Source organism: Eptatretus burgeri, chromosome 9 (genome assembly GCF_056783735.1).
Source record: "Eptatretus burgeri isolate ZD-2024b chromosome 9, Ebu_testis_v1, whole genome shotgun sequence".
Taxonomy (NCBI): Eukaryota; Metazoa; Chordata; class Myxini; order Myxiniformes; family Myxinidae; genus Eptatretus; species Eptatretus burgeri.
In genome coordinates, this window is record NC_140969.1 from 48,294,066 (window position 1) to 48,305,784 (window position 11,719).

The window sequence follows — 11,719 nt, forward strand, 5'->3', positions numbered from 1 at the left end:
GATGAATATGGATGTGTTAGGAGTGTTTAAATTCACGGAGGTAGAAGGGGAGAGAAATATAATAAGACTGTTCACCGACGTGCATTGGGAATCTTCAAGGCTAGATGCAATCCTCCGGAGAAGTATGACATTATCAAACTTGTCCGGCATTGTAGCATCAACATCCATGTCATTATGTACTTGATCCAAGTCTCCAGCTACAATTGTCAATATCGCAACAATTTCTTCGTCAAGTTCACCGATCACAGCTGTCTAGTTTATTTTCATGAGCCAGTGCCTATGCATTCAGCTTCATCCTCCTCCAGAGTTATCGGAGGTCCCTGGCAGAGGATTTTTGGCACTCTGGGAAATGGGCCGCCATGCTTTTTGGAATATCGTTATGGTTTTGGAAGACCCCGGGAAGACGCATTCAAATACATTAATGGACTACTTCCTTCTAAATTTTGTGAGCTTTTTGAATTTAGTTATGAAATTCACAAGTATGATACCACATTCGCCACTGATATACATTTTCCGAAACACAGAACCGTTTCTTTTCAACAAAATATTTGTTTCTCAAACTATGGGATGAATTGCCAGATAGTGTTGAAAAAATTCTGTCATTGAATAATTTCTCATTCAAACGTAAGTAATATTTTCTATCGCAATATTGCACATAGTCAAATGGAAGACCAATAAGGAACCTGAAGAAGTAAAGAGCAAAGATGGAGTCATCAGTAGGAACCTGGATATAATTTGGGTTTCAGCCACGACTCCACAACCCTCAACCCCATCCAGGCGCAAGTGAGCCTTACAGAAAATTTTCTGCCAGAATTCACTTCTCCATAGAGAGATCGATAAGGAAAGAGAGAAATAGTGAGTAAAAGACATGAAAGAAAAGAAAAAAGCTCAAATTACAATGAAAAAGAGAATTGTGAAAATTTTTGAAAGAAATGTGAAAGGAACAAAGAACAAAGATGCCTGGAAGATCTTGGATAGATAGATGTCAGGAGTTACTCTCCAAGCTAAAACGCAGCAACATGTATAAACTACCAGAGGTCCATATACAATAGGTTATTTAAGAATTCTCTTATTTAAAAAAAATATTTAAGAATATTTGTTGATTTATTTTTCACACTGGTGCTTTCCATTGATTTAGTGATCACTGCTCATTCATCCTGTGGAATTGTTTGTCCATTAAATTTTTTTTCTCTATATTTATACCATGGTTTATTTATACATTTACACAGATTATACATGATCAAACATGTAGTTTGATATGATTTCATAGTTTGTTTTTTTCCGAATTCTATCGATGTGTGAGGGCGTTCCCACTACAAGCTTGCTTTTTGGGATTCAGCCTCCTTCAGCTATTTAAATGTCTTCTTCATACCTGTTGCTTTTGTTGAAGGAAATAAATGTTGTTTTGATTTATTAATTGATTTATTGAGTCTCTGAAACTCCACTCACGACTTTGATGAAACTTGACCACAACCTTCATCACCTGTGATGGTGAAACTAACACTGTAGTCCTCTTTTCCAAAGTTTGTAGAACTTCTGAGAACCAAGGCCTCCTGATGCCTTACAAATTCCATCAAAAAATTGCATATTAACAAGGTCAATTTTAAGGTCAAAGGTCATTACGATTCCGGGATCGCTACTTTTGACTTTTCAAAAAGTATTCACCCGATTTAGATGTCACTTGGTAGGAATCATCTACACATTGTGCTTTCCCAAGTTTGTTCAAACCATCGACCAATTTATATATTCCGTGGGTCATCCACACCTTCCAGTGTTTCCCTGGTTCTACCAGATGAGGCCAGGGGCATTGCCCCTATTTTTTCTATGATTTTCAGACACACAAAATACATACAGAGAATTTCTTTGTGGGGGTTGGGGGTGATTAATTTTGGGGGGAATTTTATCTGGTGCCCTTGACTTGAACCTGGGCGACCCCAGCACTTATGTAAAATCAGTTGAGATTGGCGCAGCCGTTTTTTTTTACGATTTTCAGAACTACACAAATATACATTGAAAATTCCCTTCGTGGAGGGTTGTGGAGAGTAGCTTAAACCCTTGCACAGATTCTGAAATTCCTACACCTATAATTTGGGGCCTCTAGGTGCTACGGTTCGGCCATGAAAGAATAAGGTACAAACACACAAACAAACACACAAACATTTGAAAATATTTACATGGAGAAACCATTTTATGTCTCGACAAATAAACAACTCATCAATGAAACTTTTGAAAGAACTTGGTGGAGCAGTATATCTTGGATGGTGAAGTGCCCACCAGGGCTTTCAGATCCTGGAGTATATTCATTGTTGTTCATTCAGTCATGCATTTACAGACATGGAAATATGTTCTGCAATTACTATGCCTTGTTGCTTCCTCAAACTTGGAGGCATCTCTGAAGAGCAAATCATTCTTTCAGTGATGACTAACAATGTAATTAAACACAATCACCAAGTTCTTGAATAATAACATCTGACTTAAAATATATTTAAGATGTCAAAGCTAGACCGAAAGGACTTCTTCAAGAGGATTGTTGAGAAAGAAGATGGGGTGGGGGGTGGTTCCAGACGGTCCTTTCGGATACACAAGGTGAGTGGCAGATTTGTCAGGGTTGAAAGACATGGTCCACGTGTTGGACCAGCTTGTGATTTCATCCAGATCTGCAGAATGAAGAGGCTGCTGCTTGTCAATCTGAGGGATGGCAGATGGTATGGCAGAGGGTGGAGTCATCAGCAAAGAAATAAAGAGGATTTTCCAGAGAGTCAGAGAGATCATTGATGAAAACCAGAAAAAGAACAGGGCCCAGAACACTGCCTTGAGGAACTACAGCCTGGACAGGAAGAGGGGATGAGAGAACTCCATTAAGGGCCACGTGTTGCCTGTGACAGGAGAGGAAGTCTATGAGCCATGAGTGGAGATGGCCTTGGATACCATCGGCAAAGAGTTTGGTGAGCAGGGCAGGGTGCCAGACCATATTGAAGGCATGCGATATGTCGAGGTCGATGGCTTTGATTTCATATCTGGCATTGAGGATCTCCATCCATTGTTAGGAGAGCAGAAGCAGCATAACCATGGTAGAGTGACATGGTCTGAATCCAAATTGATGATCGGAAACAAATTCATTGGAGAAGAGGAAGGATTTATTGTCTGAAGCGATGTAAAGATTCCATATCCTTGCTGATGATTGGGAGAAGGCTGATTGGTCTGTCGTTGCAGGGATCTGTTTTTACACCTATTTTATGCAGGGCGGTAATGTATGCTGATTCCCAAGCAGATTGCAGATGACCTTGAGCAATTGAGAGGGTGAATAGAATGGAGAGAGGGTGAGCAAGAGCAGAAGAGCAGGTTTTTTGGACACATGGGCTGATGCCGTCTGGACCGGTTGCAGAATCAGAGTCGAGGTTTGACACCAAACTCTCCACCTTGTCAGGAGAAATAGACACAGAGTCCAGGAACAGCTGGGTATGACTGGGTAAGGTCAGTACAGAAAGCACTGGGTTTGGGACACAATATTTAAAAGCAAACACAGAGTTTAGGCACTCAGCCTTTTCACGTGCCATGTCAGCTGTGCGGCCATTTGAGGTAAGGGAGGGGGTGGAGGGGGAACATACACCAGAAACAGTCTTAACTCGATGCCACCAGGATTTGGAGGAGGGCGACAGGTTTGAGAGTTCAGACGAGATTGGAAAGATGTTGTTTTCTGGCTCTCCTGAGGGTAGACACACACTTGTTACGAGCTTTGTGGAAAGAACTAAGATTGCCTTCAGTTGGATTAGCCTTCCATGAGGTGAAGGCAAGTTGTTTCAGGACCCTGCCTCGCCACAAACTTTAGTGTACCATGGGCGGGAGGAAGAGTAGGACAACTGAAGACGAGATGGGATAAATCTGAGAGAGAGACAGAGAGACAGAGAGAGAGAGACAGACAGACAGACAGACAGACACAGACACCAAATTTCAACAAAAAATTTCCCAGGACGAGTTATCTTCCCCCATCCAAAACCCTGATCTGTTATACCCCCACTAATCCACCCCAAACCCACCTCCTTCAAATTCCCTGCTTTCCTTCCCGAAAGTCCCTGTCGTGTGAGGAGCTGAAAATCCCTGTAGTGTCCATCTTGTTTACCCTTTATACCCCTCCCAATCCCATCTCATCTCTGGCCTCGCCCCCCCCCCCGGCTCTGTCTGAGATATGTCACCCCCCCCCATATTTTTGTATGGTGCAGAAACCCCCATCTGGTGAAAGTACCAAAATCAAGAATCACTGCTCACCTTCACTCTTTCATTCCTCTTCTTTTCCCACCTCTGGAACAAACTCCCACACACTCTTCAATCCCACTCTTCCCTCTAGGCCTTAAAAACAGCTGTTCACCGCCATCTCCTATCTTCCCCCATCCAAATCCATGATCTTTTCTACCCCCGTTCATCCACCGCAAACCCACCTCCTTCAAATTCCTTGTTTTCATTCCTGAAAGTCCCTGTAGTGTCCATCTTGTTTAACCTGTGTACCCCACTCCATCCCTCTCCCTTCCACAAATCTCCTCATATCTCTGTTCCACAGTTTTTTTCCTTTACTCTCCCACCCCACTTGTTTCCTGCTCTCCTTGTTGTACTTTCTGTATGTTCACTCTCATATGAGCCTCGACACTGTATACAAAAAAATAAACATTGGCAGATGCAAATGAACACATATATATGTGAGGTGATGGCGATCAGTAAGAATCATGACGATAGAGATGACATGATGCAAGGGGAAATATCAGATCAGGAGGTCACAGGAGAAGCATCTGGAGATGATAATTGAAAAATGTACAATTTATAGCCTTCATGAGGAATTCTCGACATTATGGGACATACACATCCCATGAAGGTGGGAGTCTGTCAGGTTGAAGTACAGTGATGTTACCGAAACTCATCATTCCCAATTCTTTGATGTTTTGTCTCAATTATAAAAACTTTAAATGTTTGTACTTTACACTAATATTTGCTGATATTTTTCCAACTCGATGATACAATATGATGTGCAATTGAAGACAACTACAGGACACGTTTGGATGGTGGAGTTGGAGTTTATGTGGGGTTGAATTTTCACAAGCTTTGTGGCCGTTTCACATGTGTTATTTTGGGTTTTGTTTGAATGTTGTTCTTGTTGGTCTGTTTTGTATGAATAAAGCCTGTTTTGCAATGCTTGTGAGTACCTAATCTGGAGGATTGTCCAAAATAGTTTGTCAGTTCCCAGCGTTATCCGCAACATTTCCCTCCATGAGTGGAAGATGTGATTGGCATTGACTTTATGAATCGGAGGGGGATCTCATCTGCCTTCTAAATTCGTAGGGACATGCTGTTCCAGTCACACGACTCTCAGGTCGACACTGATGTTGACAATAGCACCAATGAGGGCCACACCGGTAGGTAACTTGCTTTGTGATAACTTTGTCATCATTGTGTCTATACCATGCCTTGTGGAATTTATCTTCAGGTATTAAAAATGAAATGACCATCTTTTAGTACATCTCCGAAACTGCTTGTTCAATCCAAAATTCCTGGTATTCTGCCTGCTATAAACTGGAAGGGGACCTTTAAGTATTGTTGTACATATTTATTTATTTATATGTACTGTCGAGGCTCATATGAGAGCTAACACACAGAAATGCACAACAAGGGGAGTAGGAGACAAGAGGGGGTAGGAGAGGGATTGAAAAAAACTGTGCGTACCAGAGACATGAGGAGATCTGTGGAAGAGAGAGGAATGGGGCAGGGTACATGGGGTAAACATGATTGTACTACAGGGACTTTCGGGAAGGAAAGCAGGGAATTTGAAGGACATGGTTTTGGGGTGGATTAATAGGGGTAGAAACGATCAACATTTTGGATGGGGGAAGATATGAGATGGTGGTGAACAGCTGTTTTGAAGACCTTGAGGGAGGATTGGGATTGAAGAGTGTGTGGGAGTTTGTTTCAGAGGCAGGAAAAAAGAGGAATGAAAGAGCGAAGGTCAGCAGTGATTCTTGATTTTGGTAGTTTCACCAGAAGGGGGGTTTTTGCAGACCTTGAACACCCTGTGGAAATATAGGGCAGACAGAGCAAGGGGAGGATGGGCAGAGAGGAGATGGTAGAAGACAGAAAGACCACCGACCTGCCTGCTGTGAGAGAGTGAGAGACCCAAAAACTCAGCCTCAATGCGGGAGATACCAATGATCCGAAATGTCTTGGTTTCCACAGTGTGAAGCCAAGAAAGGTGAGAGGCAGCAGCACCAGTACAGAGGAGAGAGCAGTGCTCCATCAGGCTGCGGACTAAATTTTTGGCTTTGGAGGCCAGCTTGGAAATGTGGCTTTCCCAGGAAAAATCATGGCAGATAGTGAAACCCAGAAGCTTGAATCTTTTGCCCAATCAATGCAAATATCAATAATTTCCTGAATCTGATCACTACCCCCTCTGCTATCCACCTTACCTCCAAGCTTTGTGTCATCTGCAAATTTATAAATCCCACTAATCAACCCACTATCCAAATCATTGATATAAATAATGAATAATAATGGTCCGTGTACTGATCTCTGAGGTACCCCACGACTTACATCCTCCCAGCAAGACATCCTCCCACTCAGCCAGTCTTTGCTTCCAATCACTAATCCAGTTTGCAATCCAATTAGCTACCTGACCAGCCACTCCACAAGCCCTCACTTTGGTTAACAACCTCCGATGTGGTACCTTATCAAATGCCTTCTTAAAGTCTGGATATACGATGTCCACTGCCTTTCCCTCATCCACTCTATCAGACACTGCTTCATAGAACTCTAAAAGATTTGTTAAACATGATATTATCCCTTTAGTATACCCATGCTGACTTCCTTAAAATTTGTCTGAAATTATTCAAATGGTTCCTCATCTGTTCCTTAATTAACATCTCCAACACCTTCCCAACAACTGAAGTCAAACTAACAGGTCTATAGTTCCCCAATTCTTCTCTGGATCCTTTCTTAAATAATGATGTTACATTTGCTACTCTCCAATCCTCTGGTACCTGTCCTGATCCCAGTGAGCTGTTGAAGATATCAGCTCACATCATGCTGATCTACTCTACCACTTCCCTCAATAATCTTTAATACATATTATCTGGCCCCGGAGCTTTAACATTCCTTAGTTTTCCTCGCAGTTCCTTTACTTCCTCCACTCTTGCTTGGATTTCCTTTAAAAGCTCTTGCTCACCACTGAGATAGCTACTCTCAGCTCTTGGAAGTTCCCCTGACTGTTCCTATGTAAATGTGGAAGAAAAAAAGCGATTTAATATGCCTGCCATCTCAATTTCATCATCCCCCAATTCTCTTGTGCCATTCCTGAAGGGCCCCACACTTATCTTAACCTTTTCTTTCCCCCTATATACTTAAATAATACATTGCGGTTATGTTTGATTTTTTCGCTATATCCTTTTCATATTTTATTTTGGCTTGCAGAGGAGACTCCTCAGCATTGGCTCCTTCTCAGTTTATATATGCTCTTTAGTGTAGTAGATAGTAGAAAAATCGTGCAAATTATGATACGAGCATCAAATTTGGCATTTCTGTTCTGCAGGGCTTTCTGATTAAATCTGCCCGATTGGCCATTTGAAAATCCAAATTTTGAAAAACTTGAAAAGAAAAAAAAATTCAAAAAAATTGAAGTCACAGCTGCCTGAAATTCTTGAAGCACAAGTGAACATCCCAGACAGAGAACCAAGGGGAGATGCAGTCATCATTGATGGCTCAGCACTTATCAATGCCCTACCTCCACGCACTTCTAAGATATTTGATGACTATGCTAAAGAAGACATCATCCCAAAGATGGAATCCTATGGTGCCAGGTACGAGAGGGTGGACGTAGTGTTTGATGTGTACAAGAAGTCAAGTCTGAAGTCCGAGGCAAGGTCGAAAAGTGGTCAAGGAATCAGAAGAAGAGTGACAGGAACCAGTAAGACCCCAAGTAACTGGAGAAGCTTTCTTCGAGATGACAGCAACAAGACTCAGCTGTTTCACTTCCTTGCGGAAAAGATGTGTGAAGCAAAGACGACAAGCACAGTCATTGTCACAAAAGGAGAAGATGCCATTAGCAACACAAGGAAGTCACTGGATGTTGTGTCTCCATGTTGTCATGAAGAAGCTGACACTCGAATATTTGTACACGCCAGGGATGCAACGACGGATGGTAGCAAGTCCATTATCATTAAGGCTAATGACACGGACGTACGAGTCATAGCAATATCTGTACTGCCATCCTTACAGGAACTAGGTCTTGAGAACATGTAGATTGCCTTTGGCCAAGGAGCCAATGCGCGATGGATTCCAGTCCATGAGGTAGTTTCTGCAATAGGGCCTGAGAAAGTTGGAGGGATCCCATACTTCCATGCGTTCACTGGATGTGACGTCGTGTCTGCCTTCCGCGGTAAAGGGAAGAAAACTGCATGGCAGACTTGGAACGTCTTTGATGATGTTTCTGAAACATTCACCAATCTCAACCAGCATCCAACATTGATTCGTGATCTTGACTTTTTTGAATTTTTTTTTTTTTCAAATTTTTCAAAATTTGGATTTTCAAATGGCCAATCAGGCAGATTTGATTAGAATCCCCTGGAGAAAAAATGTGCCAAATTTGATGCTTGTATTATCATTTGCACGATTCCTCTCAAAAATTGTTGTTATCTGCCCCACTACTTCTGACGATGACTTGGTTAAAGTGGGCCACTTAGTGGCAGTTATCAAAGAACCCCAAAGACACAAATGTGTGCGGCATTTTGGTAAAGCTGATTGGTCTGGCCTAAAATCAACTCTTTCCAGTAAATACTGGTCTATTCCAACATCAGTTCCTTACATTGACTGCTCCTGTAATTTCTGCTACACGAGAATAATTACTCTTCCTCACAAGTCCATCCGATCCCACATTCACCATTTCTGTCCACAATCTTGACCCTGGTACACTGATCCGTGTCATGTGCCGATCACAAGAAAAAAACATTGCATTATCTTTCATCCATCCATCCATCCATCAGGACCATGCTCTGCACAGAGCGTTGGTGCTGCTCAAGCAGTCTCCTTGGCTACTGGACACAATCCTGGACAGGTCGCCACTCCGACACAGGATACCAGCAAGCGGGTACTCATTTTGCCGAACTCGGAAGGATGACAGGCAGAGTCAACCCCACCTGGTATTAATTCAACAGCTGAGCAGGATTTTGAACTCAGAATCCTATGACCCAAGCCCACCACTCTGACCATTAAGCCAACACCAGGCATATGCATTCTCTTCGTGAAAGGCAAACCCGACTGATGGCAACCTGCAGGCTCTCCACACAGCTCGGAACAATTGTGTATGTGTCCTCTGAAGAGCCAGGGCCCAATATCAGGCTCATCTGTAATCCAAATTCTTGACCATGATCCAAATCCTGGTGAAAGCTGGTTAAGTCTGTATCTGGTACACATTTCTCTCCATTCCTTCCCCCCTCATGGGTGAAGTCATGTTGGATACTACTCAAATAAAAGCAGAGTTCTTGAACTCTGTTTTCACTCAAAAGGACAATGTCCCAAACCCATCCCTTCCTGCACCCAACCTTTCCCCTATTACAGAATGTTCCCTTCAGCATCTGGACTTTGCCCCCATCATAGTGAGAAGTTTCTTACCCAGATTGACACCTCTTTCACACGATTGGTGGAAGCTGACAGGCCAATCGTGAGGTGGATTGCTTTAGGCATACATTTTATTGACTTGGTCACCATGATTACTTTCCACAGTGAAGGAAGGGACCCATTGATAATAACCAGCTGTAAAATAGAGAAAGTATGGAAGACAGTTAAGCTGAGCATGTTCACTTATTCCATCTTAACTAGAAGCAGAGATGTGTATAACAGCAAGCACTTTCTCTTGGCCCGGAGGAAGCTCGCATGGTTTATTACAAAGTCAGTGAAAAGGGGAGGATTGGGAAACCATAATGATGGATCTGAAACAAATATCTCTCCTGGGTAGACCACATACACTATCAAAGCTGGCCTCCAAAGCTAGCTGCAGACTGGCCATCCTCCATCTTTCCAAGTCATTCCTTGTAAAATCAGAACGAGTCACAGCCTGCAAGGCCTTCATCTGTCGCTCAATGGAGGACTGCTCTCCCTTATTGGTTGGCACACCTGCATCACATTGGTTTCTCTTGGATTCCATGAAATCTAAAGCTCTCAACTTCATTGGTATCTCTTGCAACAAGGCAGAAGTACATGGCATATTGCTCTCACAGCCCAGACAGGTTGGTGGCCTCTTTTTTTTTGTTTGTTTGTTTGTTTTTTGTTTTTACTTTCGCTCCTCTGGTCTACATCCTCAGCTCTCTCTGTCATCCCACCATCCCCAGCTCCTTCAAGACATATGCATTCTTCCAGTAATCTTCACCTGATGAAACTTCCAAATGCCAGGTTTACCACACACATTCACTCGTTTTCCTTTAATTTGGGGGAACAAACTTATTGAGGTTGTTGAATCTCACTCTTCTATTCCATCTCAATGAAGTTGAGAGCTTTAGATTCCAGGACTTCATATTCGTAGTGCACCCCATCTGATGTCAATCCTGTTGCTTGGTGGGTCCAACTGTGGCCCCACCGCTACATTCTCAGTACATTGTCTTTTTGCCCTTTGTCACCTTGTTCTTCCATCAGTGCAGATTTTTTTTGTGGAAAAAAGGAATAAAAATATATATATGAATGAAAAGGGGCTACCTGCTACAGCTGATGTTAATGCCACAATTTACTGGAAGCAAGATGTTTACTCTGTCGTCAATATGATGTCATTTTCATGACTGCCTGTAGTATACTAGCATTCTTGCAACATGCAAGCACAACCTCCTTTGGTGGGTACTTTGGGGTATAAGCACTAAAATACTTCCCAGAAAGCAATATAATCTGCAATCCTACACTTGATTGAAGAAAAATCGGTGGACAAGGCTCAAAATGGTGTCTAGTAAGTCAGATTGTGTCTGCATCTTCAGACCCAAAGGACCACCTACTCGTGTCCCACTATGAGTTGTCCTACATTCCTGGAGTGACACATGCTCAGTGTTTATGATGAGCGCTACATTTTCTTGTACCCCGGTGAGCTATCTGTGCCATAGTTTGGCATTTCTGTAGTGGTGTGCAGTCCTCCAGAACAAGGTGCACGGTTCACGGCCACTGAAAGCTCCTGTGTTGTTACACCGTGTTAAGGTGGGGGAGGGATCATAAGTGCTGGGGGCGTATCGTGGGAGGGCCATTACACGTCCGGGCTGTGCCCTTGGCCTCACCTGTAGAGTGCTCTTTTCTGATAACGAGCCCAGGGCTACGAGGAAACACTCGTGTGAGTATGTTATTCTTCCATGTACTGTAATGACCTGTATCGTTACCATCACCATCATTATTTAAATATTACTATAATTATAATTTCAAGAGTACATTGCACTCGCTATAATTCTAACTTATGTCTATGCCAATCAATGTACAGCTGCAATTTCCCTTTGAGACGAGCTTGGACTAATTTTCAACACCGCAAACTATTTTTTTCTTTCAGTGTTATCCCATGTTATACTTAACAATCAGAAACTTCCAATACGATACTCGTGGGTTAATAACTCTTTTCATGGATCGAAAGTGAAATAGAATGCAAAATAACATTAGTTGTGCCATTTTTATTGCAATAAAACTTTTGATGGTCGGTGTGTGTGTGTGTGTGTGTGTGTGTGTGTGT

General features: G+C 42.5%; 1 protein-coding gene across 2 annotated transcripts in view; it reads left to right on the forward strand.

Moving 5' to 3' along the window:
* Positions 1–11,248: 11,248 nt before the first annotated feature.
* The window catches only part of LOC147020090 (chorion-specific transcription factor GCMb-like), an 18,269-nt gene continuing 17,798 nt past the window's right edge, over positions 11,249–11,719 (forward strand). The window contains exon 1 of one of the 2 annotated variants that reach the window (XM_085895130.1): positions 11,249–11,332. The gene's annotated coding sequence lies outside the window, so the exon portion shown is untranslated. Of the gene's footprint in view, positions 11,337–11,719 lie in introns of both variants that reach the window. The other variant, XM_085895131.1, reaches the window with a different exon arrangement.